This window comes from Falco biarmicus, chromosome 16 (assembly GCF_023638135.1).
Source record: "Falco biarmicus isolate bFalBia1 chromosome 16, bFalBia1.pri, whole genome shotgun sequence".
Classification (NCBI taxonomy): Eukaryota; Metazoa; Chordata; class Aves; order Falconiformes; family Falconidae; genus Falco; species Falco biarmicus.
In genome coordinates, this window is record NC_079303.1 from 5,761,666 (window position 1) to 5,780,377 (window position 18,712).

Genomic DNA, 18,712 nt, shown 5'->3' on the forward strand with positions numbered 1-18,712 from the left:
ATTCTTATTGAGGGGGGAAGAAAAAAGGGCTCATTTAATCTCCATGCGACAGGGCTTCAGGAGGCCCGATTAGTCATTTCTCTTATTTCAGCTGTCACTCACTCACGGGCACCACAGTTTGTCATTAGTGGTACTTTACGCACACCAAAAAAAAAAAAAAAAAAAAAAAAGAGGGAGATAAAAAGGAAAATTAAAGCAAAACCAAAAAGAGAATCTCCCGTGGAAAATGACGGATCAAAGGAACAATTTTGATGTCACCAGTGTGGCAGCTGCATTTGCAGTATCTTTTCTTTTGGGGTAGGGTTGGTCTCATGAGCAGTGATTTATCCACAGCCCCATGCCAGCACCGCTGTGCCCTCACCCATCATCTACGCTCCAGCGTGTCTTGCGCTCCTGGGACACTCCATCCCCTCTGGAGGAGACAGCAACTACAGCCCTGGCACCTCCGAGACACAGCAAACTCATCCCCACCGACACCAGCATCCCCACCAATGCCATCCCAGCTCTCAGCATCCCAGTGCCATGTGCCTTTCCCAGGCTGCCCCGGCATGGCTCCCAGCCCAGAGGCCACTGAGGTCCCCAACCACCCCACGAAGGGGGAGCAGAGCAGGCAATAAAACCCACCACGTTTTTTTCTCCTAAGGCCACATGGGTTTGGGGACTTGCCTCATAGAATGAAGCCTCCTGAGAAATAACGGAGCTTGTGGGGAGCAGGACAATGGGCCCGTGATTGCTTTCTAAGCTGGAGGTGGATTCTGCCTTTTTTGCTTTTTATAGTCAAATAAGATTCATTGCTGCGAGGCCAGGAGCAGGGAGACAGGCTGGCTCGGCTGCTGACCTCCCCCTGCAGGTCACCAGGCTGTCAAAAATCCCCCAGAATTATCAAAAGGGTCACCAAAAGGGCAGGCTACACTATATAAACCAAAATACAAGAACAAACCATTTGGAACAACCTCACCCTTGCATCAGCCTGACCCTTTCTCTTTGCATTGGCTCCATATCGCGTCTGCCAACTGGAACAAGGAAAAAAAGCTGAGAGTTTGGCCATTTCTTCGGAACCAGTGAGAACACGCGTGCTGGGTCTGCATCCCTCCTGGAGCCCATCGGGAATTTTTCAGAGAAACCTTTCCAACCATTAATGCTGCCATAGTGATTTATGCTGTTTGAAGAAGTGATATTCAGGACACATTTGTCAGCTATGGAGGAAGACCTTACAATAATTAACAGGGGTTTGTTTTGGTTTACACAGACAAAAGCTCTGAGCCAAACTGTCTGATCTAAGCATCTCTGAGCTATGGGATGTTTCCAGCCCAGATCGGAGGTCTCGGTCTCAGTCCTGCCTCCTTGGCCAAGCCACTGCAGCCAGATGAGCCCAGCGCTGCCGAATCCCCCCTTACCCAGCAGAAACCTGCACGTCCCCTCACACAAATCCCTTCCCTGCTCTCAATGTCTTTGCCTTTCTCCAACAAGGGAAGCCCTGGCACGTTGCAGCCCTGAGCAGAGGATTTTCCCTGCTGTCCTGCAGCTGAGAGCCTCAGCACCCATCGCACACGGCAGCAGCCATGCCGAGGAAGACAAGTGCAGCAACGGAGCGTTTTAAACCCAGGTAGCATGAGACAGCCAGCTCCATCCTTCGCTTCAGAGTTCGACACCAACTGAAGTTACTGGCAGCTTGACATCAAGTAATTACAGGTTTGTAATACAAAGCAATGAGGAGGGCTCTTAGTGCCTTTTCTTTTTGTCTTTAGAATATTTAGACTTTTAACAACAATAAAAGCAAGTTTAAATCACCAGCGAGGTGCTTGGCATCAGGTCTGAGGTCTCTACAGAGGTTACTGAACCACAGGGATGACAAATTGCAAGCCTTTCCTACAGGATAACGTGCAGCACCAAACCCTTGGGGTCTGGGGCTGAAAACCACCTTTATGCCTCACCCATCTGCTTCGCTGTCCCTTGGCAGCGCCTGTCCCCGCTCTGGGGGCTGTGCTGGCAGCCGCAGGCGGGACGCACCGGGAGCTGTATCCCCACTTCCCCGGAGCTGCTTATTCACAAGGATGGTATTTCACAGGCCTGTCAGCTTTCTGAGAAAGAGTTAAGAGGGCAAAATACAGTATTGTGACTATTGCTTCCTCCAGCCCTGGGACAAGGAAGAGGAGGGGAAGAACAAAACCCAGCCATGAAAAGGCATTTCCCTGATAACAAACATGATTGCATGAATTATGCACAAAATTTGTTCATATTGTCCAGACTTCAGATACTGTTTGTACAATGCATACCGGATAAGCCACCTCTCCCCCTCATCTCCCCCTTGAACACACACATGTCAACAGGTCTGGAGTAAAGGGAAACAGAAAATCCCAGCGAGAGATCTGCTGTGAGCCCCATCTTTGCAACTGCATTTTGGAGAGCACGGCACGGCACCCCGACCTGACGTTCCTCCTGGCTTGGTCCCAGACTTGGACAAGCGGTGTTACTCAGCCTCAGTTGTTCTGCCTGTGAAATGGAGATAATGCTTTCATACATGAGGCACTTGGATGTTCGATGCATACATGATGCACTTTGATGGAAAACTCAGAAGGGAGTTACTAGGAATAAAGCACTGTAGTAAAGTACGCGTAAGGGACTGGTTTAGCGCTTCTTGGTGCGTCTGTGTTCATAAACTCTTTGATCAGAGATTGTTCAGCAGAGCAGAGCTGCTCTCCCCTGACACTGGTGACAAGCAAGCCTAGGCACGGCTACCTCTTGACCCCCAAGGAAGCTGAAGCATCCCTGCCACACAGCAAGGAGGCATTTCTTTGATAAAATCATCACTGTCTCCAAGGGAGCACTGGCTCCTCTGGCAAATCTAAAGCAGGACCGCAGCTGTGGCTTCAGCACAGCTTACACCCAGCTGTGCAGTGCAGCTGGAGACATTTAACCCACCAACCCCAAAAGATGTCCAGAAAAATTCATAATCAACCAAGGACACCTAGGTGGCAGAAATTAGACACCTTTTTCTTTCCCTGTGCTGATACTTGACACCTGCTATCTGAGAAACCACAGCTGGCAGCTATTGAGCTTTAAGTACACTGCTGCGAAATAGCTTATAAATTACCTTGCATCAAGAGAGGTGCTGGGAAAAGAGGACTTTATTCACCATGCAGTCCCCGAGGACAGACCCAAGGCTGGCGACAACACAATGCACCGGAGCACGGAGCAGAACAGACCCTTATTTTCCTGGTTGCCTTGAAGTATGATACAAAGGGAAAATTTAACACTTCTTCAGTTTCATAGCTGCTTTATTCAAGTTTTGGGAAGTCTCAGTTTCATTCAAACCTGTGTAAACAGGTCACTGGCTTTGGATAACATTAAATCATAAAAGTTTGCGGCCAGAAAGCTGCGATTCTCTAATCCACTCTCCTGCTACACAGACCAGCTATAATCATCATTCAAGAGACATTTCTCTAACTGTCCTTAAGGACCTCCAGAAAGAGTCCACCACCCCTCCAGGCAATCCAGGTCAGCATGTCCCTTAGAAAGCGCTGCTTCTAGTTTCTTACCCGAGTCCTGACAGACTGGGGTTTATCCGCCCCTCTTCACTGGTGCACCTGAACATCATTTGATTATTCATGGACTTTATTCCCAACAAAACAGAATTTAATGGATGGTGACCTTAGGTGCAAGCAGATTAAATGATTTGCCCAAGGCTAGTCAAAAGGTCCCAGTGGCAAAGCTAGGAGTTTTATCTCCTGAGCCTCAGCCCAGCACTGTCTCCCCAGGTGACATCCAGCTGCAGTTTATTACAAGAGAATATTACAGTGCAGCACGAGGGAAGATCACAGAGCGGCCACCGAACTGGAGGAGAAAAATAAGCAGCAGCTTCTCCTGGCCTCACTCCAAGTGCACCACAGGCAAGTGAAGAACCCCAGCTTCAAATTAAATGGGTCCCCAGCCACTCCATTAAACAGAAATCCTGAAACAGAAATCCTTTGGCTGTGCCAGCCCTGTACAGTGAGTGGTGTTCGTTATCCCCAACACTCCCTACGGCAGCCAGATGTATTTACACAGTAACCACAGTGCTGTTACCTAAGTAAACCAGGAAATTGTACATTTGTTAAAATTAGGTTCTGAGATGCTGAATCCCCAACTGTGCAGCTATAGATTTCCCTCAGCCAGCAGCACTGAAATTAAGAGGACACCACTGCCTGTGTGCACATTTAGGCATGTTCCCCCATCCAAGAGGTATTTACTGGTTATGATGCTCCACGCCACTCCAGAACGGGATTATCTTTTGAGATTATGAGCAATAACCACCAAGTTACCTACACAACCGCAGGCCATCACGCTGTCCATCACTGTGCCTTCCTCATCACACTGGGAGGGTAGGGATGGTACGGCACCAAACCGGGGCAGGAGCCATCCCGATGGGAAGTGGAAGAACATGCGAAGGGAGAGATTCGTCTCTGCTACGTGACTGCTTCACTCCAAATCTCAGCTGACACTCACGATGCTGGCAGTCCCACCCCAGAAGCAGAAGAAATTATCCTCCAGGCACCACCGTGGGATCACGAGGATTTGGGAAGGCAGAACACAACTGCAAAAAGCCCTTAAATTAACAACAAAACCGAAGCAGACAGGTTGGTGCAGGAGAGAGCCACACAGCACTGAAGAACCCTTCAGGGGCCATTAACCAGCCCTCGTCTGGCCTGTCTTAGTGGAAGGATGTGCTATGAACTGCAATCGACACCAGCTTTATCAGCGACGAGAAGGAAGTGCCTTTACCTCTCAAAGCCTCTTGGCACAGGGCTGCCTGCCCTTTTCAGTGCATCACTGGGATGCTTGATGGAGTTTTGGAAAGTGTTTTGAGGTGCCTGAAGCCTGGGAAATGTAACCTATCTCCATTGCCTGCCCAGTCTGCTTCACCGAGCGTGACAAGCAGTGGCCATCGCAGAGCTCGCAGCCACGCGGACAGCGGCTGGTTGCTGGTAGGGTCCCAGCATACTGGTCTTGTGCATCGGTGCCTGGGGGGGTCCCAGTGCTGGCAGTCAGGTACCCCCAGCCTCATGTTCTGAGCTCTAGCCAAGGACCCCAAGGGCTGGAGCCATCTCATCTCCGTCCCACCATCAGCTGAACATCATCTCCTCTCCTACAGCATTTGGACATCAACGTCTACTCAAGAAAGTGGCTTCTTCCCACTGATCTGCTCCATGCTCCTCTGCCCTGCTTTTCAATTTCAGAGCTCTGGCAGATCACTGATTAATTCAAGCCTGTTTAATAACCCTTCTGTTTAGATGAAACAAGCTGTCTTGTTTTCTTTATTTTTAACACTAACTCTTGTTTCTCTGCTAAGGATCTTTCTGTCATTTAAAAATTTCTCTTTTTCTCTCCAACCAAACTGATAATAGGATGGAGAAAGCATCTGCTTACTTCCATGTCTGACATTAGCCAGGAGTTACAGCATAAGGCTACAGAGGGACTGGACACCTTGATGGCTTAGAGGTCCCAAAAGCCTGAACTTGTCTTGCAAAATCATCAGCTATGCAAACCCCTGCACAGCTCAGACCACAGTGCCAAAGCCGGGCACCGTGGGGCCAGCTCCAGACAACATGGGTGAGAGGAAAGGAGACGTGAGAGCTGCAGCACCCAAACTCCTCACGCAGTTCATCTGCAAGAAGGCTCACTGAGCTTCTGCACCCTGTCACGGGTGGGAAACGTGCCTTAGAAAACCTCAAAGCTGTTAGACGGCTGCAAGCTGTGCCCCACGCTGTGCCCCCGGGGCAGCAATTGATTGGCAATGGTCAGGCAGATGCGGAGCCCAGCAGCTGCTCCCACCACCACAGCCTGGCCCCTCACCGGCCCCCAGCTTCATTTGCCATCACCTGCTCTCCCATGGCAAAACCTCTCACCCCAGCGGGTTTTGAGGCATCAGCTGGTTTGCAGTGTGACCGCTGCCCAGCAGAGCCTCCTCCCTCCCCACCCCCTGCCCTGTCCCGGCTGCGACCCCCAAGTGCTGTGCACAAAGAATAACAGACACACAGGGACCCGGCTCCCGATGGGAATGAGTTGGAGCCTCTCAGCTGTCTCCTGCCTCTTTGAATTTCAAAGCTGCACTTGTCTGTTGAGCAACTGAGTCATTTCCTTCCTATATCCAGCCTATCGGACTAGGTCCAGCAGTGCCCGGAAAACAATAAATCCTTCAAGGACTTGTAAGGCCGTATTTCACAGGAATGCAGCAAGCCTGCCTGCTTGGAGAGCTCCTCGCACACCCTTTAATTCAACACTCCCCCGTGGAAGCTGTCTTGCCCTGGCCCCAGTCCCATCCCATCCCATCCCAGCAGCGGTTCCCATCCTGGCTGCTCCCACCTCCCAGGGCAGCACTGCAGAAGCCCAACCGTGGACCAGCACTTGCAACCCACACCTTGAGGACACCACCTCATCACCCCCGACCAGATGCACTACCGAGGGGATGATGGGTTGAGAACTGACGATGAAATTTCCTTGATTCCATAAAACTTACAGAGGATCTAGGAGGGAGAGAAGCTACAGCTGAATTTGTTGCAGGACTTCACCGGTACCTTGGCAGACAAGAGAGGCTGCAGCTGCAGAGGAGTTTGCTCTACATAATACAGCGGAGCAAAGCAACGCGTGAGAACCAGTGCAGGTTGTAAGCATATATTCAGCTGGTTCCATTTTATAAGTGTCTCCTTTACAACCACGAATTGGTCTTCCAGATCCACAAAACACTTCTAGCAAGCTCACGAGGATTGTGGGGGGCAAAGACAAAATTCAATGATTCGAGCTACCCGTGGCCTGAAGGCTGCAGAACTTCCACTGAAACCACAGGGTTGAGGTGCCTGGTCAAAAAAAAACCCTCCTGAATTTGAGTTTTCATGCAGCTCTAAGGAAAACTGGTGCATTTTCCAGGATCACTTCAGTGCTGCTTCCATTGTCTTTTTAAGATGCCAGAAGCAAAGACCAACTGACTCGTGTTAAGATTCATAATACTGTTAATCAAATGATCCCGCACACGTGAGAAATGGCTAAAGCAGATAGTCTGGCAAAGTATCATGTTTCTAATGGAAATTTGCAGAAAACGTAACAGGAATTGTCAGGGATGAACAAATGAGTCAATATTTTGCCTTTTCTCAGGTTGAAATTCGCACTGTTTGTGGGAAAACAACTTTTTTTTTTTTTTTTTTTTTAAATCTTGGAAGGAGAAGGAAGTTAAGCCAAAATTCTTTGGTTTTCAATAAGTCTTTGCAGCTCACGTAAAGGACAGTGTGAGGGCAGGCGCCAGCAGGGAAGTTGAGCTGCCCAAGCCCTGTGCCAGCAGGACTCGCACCCAGCGAGACGGTGCCTTTATACTTAAAGGTAAATTAGATATTATACGAAGAATAGGATTGACACATGGCTCATTGCGTACAAGTCTGCAAGGAAGTGAATGGTTAAAAAACAAACCTTATTGCTGATTTCACACTCAGAAGTGAAAAACTGTCTGCAAAGCCAGTCCAGTCCCACCTTACTTGTCACTCCTGAGGTTAAGCCTCCCACTGACCCAGTACCCTGGGCAGGGCTTATTTTTTTAAAAACAAGTTATACAACATCCTTGGATGTCCTTAAAACAGCCTCTGCTTTTGTTTCTGTCTGTGAATTTGTTCTAGCACTTCTCAGCTCAGCCCAAGACAAGTTGTGGCCACCTCCACGTCAGAAAATTTATTTGGTGGAACCGATGGAACAGATTTGGCCCTGTCACACAATTTATGCCTTGAAAAGCCACGTTATGCAAGCACTTGTACCGGCACCTTATTATATCCCAGTGGACAAGCAAAGGGGCTCCTGCCTCTTTCTTCCAGTGAACTCTGGAGTGCTTCCCCATGCTCCTTGGTTGCTATGAGATTTTTAAAGGCAGTCTAAACCCCGTTACCACCAAATGGGCCTTTAACACAATTCCTGCTCCATCAGGCTCCTCTTCTGCCAGTGGAGCCAAACGCAGGGCTCATCAGTGCTACTGCAATTAACTCCTTGCAAACTGCAGAGGAAACTTTACAACAGCTAGGAGAGAAATAGCCTGTGGTGAAAGTTTTGCTGCTGCATCATATCTCAGCCAAATAGATGACTTACTGTGGATGTTTTTCATCTGGCCCTTCCAGCCTCTGTAACGCAATGGATGATGCCTCCGTCATGTTAAATTGATTTGGAAATACAGAGGGGCAGGCATCAAAGGTCAGAATTTTTAGAAGGTTTAGGACAAACACAGAAGCATTTCTCATGCCAAGCTGGACCTTGAGAAGCTTTTACTCCCAATTTACTTACTCCAGATTTTAGTAGGAACTTTCCCCACACTCTAAGTACATAAGCAGCATCTTTGGAAAACACTCAATTCACAACACACAGACTTGGGGGAAAAAATGAAGAAAACCCAGCCCTCACCTAGCAACCTTGCCTCGGGCTGCCCTACATCTCCCAGAGTCAACGGCTAAACGAAGGAAAGGATTTAAGCATTTTCATTCTTACTTGCACCTTACTCTCAGCATCGACAAGAAAATGAAGACAGCAGAAGAAATGTTTGGGGTGTGCAGCTGGACAGGCAGTTTGTATCTATAGATATTGACAGACCACTGCTCCCCTGTGCTCATGTGAATTTTGATAAAGCACGCCTACCGCATCCACACAGTCACTCCTCAAAACCCAGGATAACCGAGACGCCTGGAGCACGCAGACTCACCCCCCGCTGTCCCCTGAACCACACAGAATAACTGGGAACAGCTTGGCAGGAGCAGATTTCTGACTTGAGGTTTGCTGCTGGGACCTCCCTGTGCTCCTACACCAAGTCCAAGCTGCAACACCCCAACCACTCTTGGCCCCTCTCGACATCCAGAAGGGCAGGACCTCCCATGTTTTACCTTCAGCACAGATTTAAACCCGGCAAGATGGCAAATCTGCAGCATAAGAATAATGTAGCCAGTTAGGAAACCTACAGGCATGCTCCCTTTTCCTCCCCACCCCACCTCTTCGCACTTCCATTAAAGATGAAAAGGAAATTCACAGGCGTTTGTTGGGTTTTTTTTGTGGTTTGTTTGTGGGTTTTTTGGTTTTGTTTAAATAACATTACAGGCTGTGACATAAACCAGCAAAGACAGGAAATATGATCATGAGGGCAGCGCTCCATCCTCTGCTCCTGTCACTGCGACTTTTGGGGGACTTGGCAAATGAATGAGTAGAGGAGACAGCCTGTGTGTTTTATGGAGTTGAACTGTAACATCCCTGTTAAGCAGCCAACTTACCATTTCTGTGCTCTGACATCAATAAATCTACCCAGCCACAGGGAACAAAGCTCTTCACATGAACTGGCTACACGTGAATCCCTCGTATTTGGCTACCTGGGCAAGCAACCAGCCCGCTGTGGTCTGCCGCACTTACTGCTGCTCTTGTAATATTCTCCAAGAGGTGGGAAATAGCCTGTTTCAGTAAGGTGACTTGAGAGGTTTTAACCCTGCTACCGACCCATGCACATTCACTACAACACCTGCTTTTCCAACAGCCAATTCCCAGAATCTCAGCTTCCCACTCCCGGGGGGAAAAACGGCCACTTTGGGCTATAAAGAAAACCTTGACAAGGCAAACTCTAAAAGCCCAGCAATCAAGAAGCAAATAAAAAGCATTCAAAGCCTCATTTCAAGTATTATAATTTATCTTAAAACCTCGGAGCTCAAACTCACTTTTTGGAAGCTCGTTCCCAGGTTAACAAAGCAAAGTGGTGTTACACATGAACACCGAGGAAAACCCCCGCACTCCTCCAGATGTCTGCCCTTCTCCTGCTGGATGCCCAGTTTCCTCCGCCACCTCCAGCACGCCACGCCGCACACGAGGGACCGCTCTGAGCTCTCTCTTACCGATGACATGAAACTGCTACAGAGGAAAAACTACACATAAATCTCTCCGGGAGGCATCTGTTCCTAGGCTCACTGAGCCTGGAAATAACACGAGGAACTTATTCCACGCTGAGTCAGGGTCTGACGGCGGCTCCTGGACCAGCCGCAGTGGATCTGCTTCCTTCCCGGCGCGCGTCACGGGCAGCAACGCCAGCGAGCAACAGCCCGGCGCTGCCCCAGAGGTTTCCTGTTTTCCCCAGTGCCGTGCGGCTTCCCAAGACACGGTACAGGGAAATGGGGCTCCAGAGTCTGACACCGAGCTGCTGCAGGAATGAAAACCGCTGTTTTTCAAATGCTGTTAAAAGCCAGCCAGGAGCTGAAAGCAAAATAAGCCTCTTCCTTTAACCTTCACTGATATACGCAGGGAATGGCCTCTCCAAGGACTATCACTCCCCCATCCAACTATCCCTTCACTGGGAAAACGGAGTAAGATTTGCCTGTGCATCCCAAGGGCTTCCCCCCACAGCTGTCCCCCACATCCCGGCACTCCCGTTGCTGAGCCCCATCCCTGAGCCGAGGCCGCGGCAGGCAGAACCCCTGGTCCAGCTCTCGGGGAGCCCTCCTGGCCCCTCCAAGTCACCATGGAGAGGCAGAGGCCAGGTTGATGCTCAGCTCCTCCCGCTTGCACCCACTCCTCTGAACAGTCTCTTGCTCACACAGATTTTTGCTGGTGTAACTGTTCCCAGAGGCTTCTGCGAGAGCAGCAACACCCTAAACCAGCACCTCCCCTTGCTCCCACCAGCACCAGTGGCCAAGGCTGAGCTGTGAACATGGCTATGGCACTACGTGGCACCGGCGCCCACCGGGACAGCCCACACTGCTCCCCACCGAGCCCCAGCAAAGACTGATCTCACATCCACCTACCACGCTTGGGAGGAGGCTCAGCCTGGGCGGCAGCCAGGAAGGAGACTGCCTTTCCCGTCCCGCTCCCCGCCGCGAGGCGCTGGGCTCCTGCTCCGGCACTGGGCTCCTGCCGCTCTCATGCACCAGCACCGACCCCTTCGGCAGCTCAGCCCCGGGTCAGCCGATGGCTCCGTTAATGAGCCCTGAGAAAGGAGCAGTGGTGGCAGGAGGAGGTGAGGTGAGAGGTCAGTGTAATATTTACTCAGACATCACCTTTCACTTTTATGAAGCGAGGAAGTGGTGCTGGAGCAGGAAAAGGGCTGTGAGGGATGTTCCTGCTGGGAAAGCTGCTGTCACACTAAGCACAACATGCACCAGCTCCAGAGAGCCAGGGCCTGGCTGAGGCAGGAGCCCTCCACCGCATCCTTGGACCCCCAAAAATGCACGGGGATGGGGACGGGTGCTGGGCACTTCCCAGCATTGCTGCCATCTGCCCCATCAGAGGGAATGGCCGGAGTAGGCAGGAACTCCGAAAAGCAGAGAGCTTCTCCAGGTCTCCTGCACTTCAGGAGATCCCCAGCCAGACAGGAGCCCATCACACAATGGGGCCACCCATCCACACCGAGATTTTAAGGAACCCACAGGAGACAAGGCACAGGGTGTAGGGAGCTAACAGAAACACATCTGCTGGATAACATTTCCCCAGGGGACCTCTGCTTCTTGGAAGAGGTATCTCTCCTCTGCCAAGTGGCAAGATGGCACCAAGTGTGGCTCCCAGCACAGAGCTGAGCCAGCACAGCTCCAGGCAGCAGGTAGGGATGGTCCTGGGACAGGGTGCGAGACAGGGCTGGTCCCGGGACAGGGTCGTTGAGGGACAGGGCTGGTCCCACTGCCAGGTATGGAGGAGCAGCCCTCACTGCCTCCCCGGCACAGCGGGGACCCTGGCTGGCAGGGCTCTCCCAGGCTTGCTATCGCTTTGCCTTTGGAGATGATCTGGACTTTTTTTTTTTTTTTTTTATAATGTGACTCTGATGCCTTTTATCTCCTGCTCTGAATGTAATTTTAGCCCAGGCAAAGCAGGATTAAATTTTCATAATATGATACATTTATCTCGCTTTTCATTCCCCCCCATCACCACCTCCCAGTTCGATTTCACCCAGACAGAAGCAGCGATTACAGTGAGAAACATGAGATGGGCTCTATCCGATAACGGAGGGGAGGGCACCTCTTTCCCAGCACCCTGTCCCTGGCAGCCCCCTGCCACGCAGCAGCCAGCAGCCAGCCTCAGGCTGACAGCATCACTCAAGCCCTCTAAAACGCACAGATGGATGATAAATTCAGACTCAAAACCCAGCAGAGAGCATGCAACAGATTAGGTACATCATAGACATGTGTTGCGCTGGTGTTTGGTAAACTTGTGCCATCCTGATAAAGTACTGCTGGAGCAGCCTCACCCCCAGCCCCGGTGGCTCCCAGCACTTGGGCTCAGACCACAGAGGAGCCCTAAGCCACGCTTTCCTGGACAAGGAGTGAGGAAGAGGCAGCCACAGTCAGCCCACCTCGGCCAGGAATCTCTGAAAAGCACCAAAACCGTCCTGCCCCCAGCCCCAAGTGCTGTGTTGAGCAAAGCGCCGAGTCGGACTCGCAGCCCCATCGGGGACCAGGGCTCACACACCAGCCAGAGCCTGAGATGCCAGTTGCCGGTTTTACGTTCATTTTTCAGTTGGGCTCCGCCAGCCTGATCCGGAGGATCCCCTCTAGTGGGATGAGAAGGAATTTCAAGCCCACATCCCACTCACATCTCCTCCCCAGCTCTCTCTGCACCAGCCGCTGGCTGGCCTTGCTGTCCAGGGTGGGAGGTGGGCTGCAGCCAGGAGCCCCTCACAAATCACTCACCCTGTTTTTGCCAGAGCCATTTGGGACAAAGACAAAACCAGGCTGGAAAGGCAGATGCCGGGGAGGTGGTGCAGACGGGAGGGACCAGAGCAGAGGAAGAAAACAGCAGACATCAAGCATAAATCCCTTCACAGCAGCAAAACATCTACCTTTGATGATAAAGTGACACCTGGACCGTGTGCTCCCCCAGCCAGCCCGGGCGCTCGCTGCAGAAAGCGGGCTGGGGGCATCGTGGCCACCCCGTGATGGTTGGTGCAGCGGCACGTGGGGACCCAGCCCGAGGCACCTGCCCGGTGTGATCGCAGCCCATCTCCCTCGCTGGCACTAAACCACGTAGTAAATACATACATTTTCACCGCAGAGAAAGAATCTGAACAGAAGCCCCGGGTGGCCGCCTCTGCTGCCCAAGGACAGCACGCTGCCCTCAATTCTGCTTTTGTTCCCGCTTTGCTTTTCATCCCGGAGGCTGCCTCTGCACCACTTCTGCAGACAAAGAGCTCGTGGCCCCCTTAGACCAAAACGCCTTCAAGTTTCACACAGCCGAGCCTGCCCTAGCCCTGCACTGTGCCCTGGGAAGGAAGGTGGGCACCAAATTAGCAAAGCTAAAGAGATCACCACAGGATGCTCTTGGTGATAAAGATGCATCAGATCCAGCCATCGGTGTTTGTGGCTCGGCCCCAGGCAGAACTTGGTAGCACCTTTTCCCCCTTGGTTCCCCCTTGCCCTCCCCTTTGCTGTTGTGGCGGTGGCCTCCTAGCCAAGCTGGTTAAGAGATTAACACTCTAAAAACCACATTTACTCTAATTAGCCATGAAATCTTTGTAACTAAGTGAAAAAATGTTTCCCTTGAGGGATTTTTGTCCATTCATCACTGTTTGAATTGCCAGGGAGGGAGGGGGGGGACTGAGAAAAGAGAGGGGAAGAGAGAAAAAACCCTCAGATCTAATGAATTAATAGCAGAATGCCCTGGGGGAGCAGCGGGCTCCTACAAAACACTGGGCACCTCAAAGGGGGCTTTTCACAGGCTCGCCGAGGGGACGCTTCTGAATTATTTCGAGTTAACAGACTGTAACACAACGCGCCACTCCCGGTGCAAGCTGGGCAGCTTGGGCAGCCGCTGCGGCCACCCTCTCCCTGCCTGTGGCCACCTTGTCCCTTCCCTTCCACAGGGATGGGCTGATGGATGCAGTGCCCAGCTGGGCGGGTGGGCGGCTGGGTGCCCCTGCCCTGCAGGCAGCTACTCTGCTGGCAGCATGGCCAGCACCTCCCAGTTACTCCTTTACTGGGAAAAACATTTCAGAGTTAGGTGGGAGGGGGGGGCAGAGAATCTTGCCACAACTTAGGCCTATAAATATTTCATATTGCTGGAATAAGAACGATTATATTCCTGCCAGCACTTTTCTTGTGTATTTTAAATGTGTCACCACCTTCTACTTTCTCCCCCGTTTGTGTTTCTTGTAACAGGCCCATGAAATAAAGATTAGCTGAATAATCAAGAGTGTTTAGAAATGTGAAGGGGCCTGTCTCAGGAGCACTGCATGCTCAGGTTCATCTTTTTTTTTTTTTTTTTCTTTCTTTTTAAGGATGCCAAACACAGATGGGGGAGCGCAGTTTTCACACGCTGTTAAGAGACGGGCTGGAGCGGGAGCGAGCGCGGTGCCCGAGCGTGCAGGGACGAGGCGAGCAGAGAGCACACGCTTCCCCATCAAAAATGACAGCCTCAACGCCATGCAGAAGAGGGGGGCACCCTCCCCCATTACATATTTATTGTTCAAACTGCAGAGGGGCCAATTAAAACAGCTTGATCACTGCCACGTTCAAACAGACGCGTATGTGCTTGGAGAAGGGGGATGAGAGAAGCAGGTGTATGCTTCCCTGTTGCCGTACAGCAGAGCCCGCTCCTCTGAGAGTCACTGAAACAACCTCAGCTGAACAAAGGTACTTCTGAGACGCAGCCTGGCTCCCGCAGGAAACGGGCAGCACAGCTTGCCACCCTCAGCCTCCTTGCCACATGCCCCGTGCAATTCCTGCATATTAGCTTTTGCTTCCCTCCCTAGCTCAAGCCTTCACACAAGCTGCCTACGGCATGAGACAGTCTGCACCTACATCTGCCCTAGCACTTGGGCAGTTATTCCAAGATGTGCTCTAGACTCCCACATTTAGCTGCCACAGGAGTTCCCAAAGTAAGTTCTGGAAAGCCTGGTAGCAGCAGTTAAATTGGAAATCTTGGGAAGATAGTGCAAATCACATGTTTCTCCAAGACACTGCAGGGTCTGCACAGCAAACCGCTCCAAATGTCATTTCCATTTAGCTGCTTTGCAAGCCAATTTGTCACATACTAATGCAATTTGCTGAAGAGAGTTAAAGAGCACAGGGCAGTAGCAGCCACCTCTTCTCCAGGCTCCCACAGCCAGCCTGGATCTGCATTTTCCTTTCTGCATCCAGCTGAAGTTCCCCTCTGCTGAGAGGCAGGGCAAGCTCAGGGTTAACACGAAGAACAAGACGGAGCATGGCAAAAGCACCAGGGAAAGCTGTTTCTATCATGTTGCTGGATATTGTACAGATCTTATGCAGCATCTGTTACCTGTTTCCACTGCACAAACTTGTTATAAGCCGGGGGGAAACTCTGCGATTAATTACATCGAGCAACACTATAAAGACAATGAAGAGTAAATTGGGTTACTTTATCTTCTTGCAACAAGCGCTATAGATATGGTTAGAAGAGTTGAGAAAGACGACTGGTTTGCCAGATAAGCCATTTCACAACGGCAGTCGTACACTCACGTTACTCATTGCTTGCACCAACTTTCTTAAATCAAAGCTATTTTGTCTGGTCCCCTTCACCCCCCGAAAATACCACACTTAAGCTTTGAGGATCCTCAAAGTGACAACAAATGGCAAAAGGACAGCAGTAAAGACAAAAAAAAAAAAAAAAAAAAAAAAAAAAAAGCATTTTAAAGGCTCTAACACCTCTGTGTTACAGGAAAAAAGCTAAACATCTGTTCTGAAGATGGCACAGATTTCTTCTGAGGCATCTGTCTTGCAGCTGTAAAGTAGGTCATTTGATTTAACTTTTAGACACCGTATCAATGAAGCCATCCAGAGAAGGAGAGACAAGACCGTCTCCCCGAGTCAGCCAAGATCTGTTAAACACATTCAAGCTCCCAGTGAAGCATCAAGTGCTCAGCAAGTAACAGGGAAACCCTGTCAGCAGTAGGTTTTTACATCATGGTACTCTGCTAACTTCACATCCCCTCACCTCCAAGCCAGCACCTTGAACTGCTGGTCACAGATGTACAGGCTTTTTTCCTCCACCACTTACTATTCACCTCACTTAATATTAACCTATTGACTTTCTGATACCCCTTAGAACACAGATTAATTGAACATCATTCACTTCACCTCCAGCAACATGAAAGTATTGGCCATAGCTTGAATGGAGACAAAGGCTGTAATGCCTGACCGTGCCAGGTTAAACGGAGGTCACAGCCGGAGAGGGGACAGTGGCATCAGCAACCTCCCTGCGATCCAGGCTCCATCCGAACAGCTGCGGGGCTGGGGAACACTGGGACGAGCACAGGGAAGTTCGGTTTTCCCAAAGAGAGCACGAGTGCTTCTGCCTTCCCCAATCGCCTTTCAAAAAGGGATTTAGGAAAGTTTTAATAGGGATTTTTTCCCCCTCAGGATTCAGGGGTGTTTTCAAAAAAGTCCCTCCTTGCCAACAGTTAACTTTTTTACGGTAAATGAGTTTATTCCGGTGCATTGACTGCTCCAGACCGTGACTGAGCGGTAACAAACGACAGCAGAATTAACGAGAAAACACACACACGGAGACCGTGTGTCCGCAGGTAGAACAGGACGGGGGGAATGGGGGGTTGGCCAGGGCAGGGATGCTCGCAGGGGTCTCTCCCTGTCTCCCCAGCCGCAGGCAGCCCCCCGGCCGCCGCTGCTGCCCGCGGCGCCGCTTCCCCGGGCACGGCCGGTACCGGCGCACGGCGGGGGGGGGCCGGGGCCGCCGCCAGCACCGCCCCGCGGTCTGCAGCCCTCGGTGCCACCCGCGCCTGCGGCCGCAGGAAGGAGCCGCGGTCAGCACGGGCTGGGGGAGTGGGGGGGGGTACAACGAGCCCAAACCTCCCCCCCGCACCCCGCACCCTCCGGGCAGCACCGCGGCGGAGGGCATGCCCGGGGAAGCCCCAGCCCCGCGGATGCCCCGCACCCCCGGGGATGCCCGGGGCGAGCAGCAGCCCCTCGCCAAGCCTCGGTCACTCACCAGACCTCGCTGCTCCGATGCCGCCCGCCTCCTGGGGGTGCCGGCTCCCCGGCTCACGGCGGGGTAATCCACACGGCCCCCGGCACCATGGAAATCCAGGGCCGGGCTCCCGCTACTCCTCCGCCTTCCTGCAGCCCCTCAGCCTCCCCCGGCGCGGCGCGGCTCCGCCGGCCTCCCGTGCCTCCGCAGCCCTGCCCGAGTACGGCGGCGAGCCCCGGCTCCCCTCCGCCCTCCCCGGCATCCGCCCGCCGCCGAGCCCGGGCGCGCTCCCCGCTCCCGCCGAGCCCCGAGCCCCGGCGCGCTCCCCGCTCCCCGCCCGCCGCCGCCGCCCGCCCCCGCGCCGCCCCCGCTCCCCGCGCTTAACCCTTCCGCAGCCGGGGCGCCGGGAGCGGGGCTGAGCCCGGCCCCGCCGGGGGGCAGCGCGTCCCTGCCCGCCTGCCCGAGGGAGCCGCCTCGCCTTGTAACGTAAGCCCCGAAGCGACACGGGGAGCGGGGCTGCACCACCCCCCCACCCCCCCCATCCCCCAGGGCACCGCACGGCTGCGGGGATGGGATGGCGCTAGAGGCTCCCCCAGCCGCCCCCCCCGCACCCCTGCCCTGAGCGGTCCCACGTTGGTTGGGTCAGAGCTCCCCGCCAGCGCTTGGGGGGGGTGGTCTCTGTGCTAGGGCCCCCTGCACGCCGCTTGCTCCCAGTCAGGTGGGGACAGTGACACCTGAGCCTCAGTTTCACCATCTATGAAATGGAGTTGGCAACTCGGGTTTCTGCCAAGGCTACATCACCCCCAGCAGCGCAAAAGCTGCGTGTGCCGCAGAGCGCCTGGAGCCACCGATCTTCACACCTCCCGGCCTGCCAAAAGCTGCCAGAGAACAACCACAGTGGCCACGTCCAGCTGGGACAGGGAGCCCTGCCACCTCCCGCTGCTGGGAGCCAAGGCATCCTTCCCTGGGATTGAGCAGCTGACCGCAGAGCCACCCACCCTGGCCTCTCCTGCCAGCCTAGCACAAGCCTTTGAAAAACAACCCGGCCAGCTGTAGGGTACCCAAAGTGAGGAGCATCTTCAACCACCCCTAAGCCACACTGCTTATCTGTGTCAGCTCGGAAACGCCTGCGAACAGGGAGGCAAAGCCGGTCCCTGGTACCACAGCAGGGCAGCGTGGCCGTGCTGCTCCAAAACCCCAGCAGCACCGTGGTCCAGCTCTGCCTTCCTCAGCAAGACAGCGTGGGAGCAATTCTGAGGAGCGCAACGGGTGGAGGGAATCAATAACGTGATGGATTGCTGTTTTCCATTTCTTGTCATCAAGAATTTTTAAACAATATATTTATTACATATTGGAATATTTGCAAGAGAAAATTATAGCTGTCATCCTGGGTCTCTTCCACAATAAACCTGAGCGGCTAAACCAATCCAATCTACCTTTGGAAAGCAGCGCACAGGGCAGGCCTCCTCCAGCCCCTCTCACCTCTGCTGCCAGCAGGGCTACTGAGGTGGCCACGCTGCATCCTCCCTGGGTCATCTCATGGAGGGACACACCTGACGCACCGTGGGTGCCTTAGCAGGACCCTGCAAGAGCAGTTGCGGTGGGGGAAAGACAGCTGCTCTTAGTTTTGCCGTTTGCCCCAGGTTCTGGAGCCTCTTGCCCGGGGCTGTAGCTGGGAATGCCTTCACATCCCACTGTGCAGCTCCTGATCCTGCGCTTTTCCCCCCTCCTGGGAAGGCTGTAAACCAGAGCCTGCACTGCCCTCTCTCCAGGGAGAAAATGACAGGTTCGCTTGCCTGCGCTTCTCCCTATC

At 52.7% G+C, this 18,712-nt stretch overlaps 1 protein-coding gene across 1 annotated transcript in view; it reads right to left on the reverse strand.

Moving 5' to 3' along the window:
• Window positions 1–17,135, reverse strand: part of PLXNA2 (plexin A2) — a 179,638-nt gene extending 162,503 nt beyond the window's left edge. The window contains exon 1 of the mRNA XM_056361787.1: window positions 16,921–17,135. The gene's annotated coding sequence lies outside the window, so the exon portion shown is untranslated. The remainder of the gene's footprint in view (window positions 1–16,920) is intronic.
• Window positions 17,136–18,712: the final 1,577 nt, after the last annotated feature.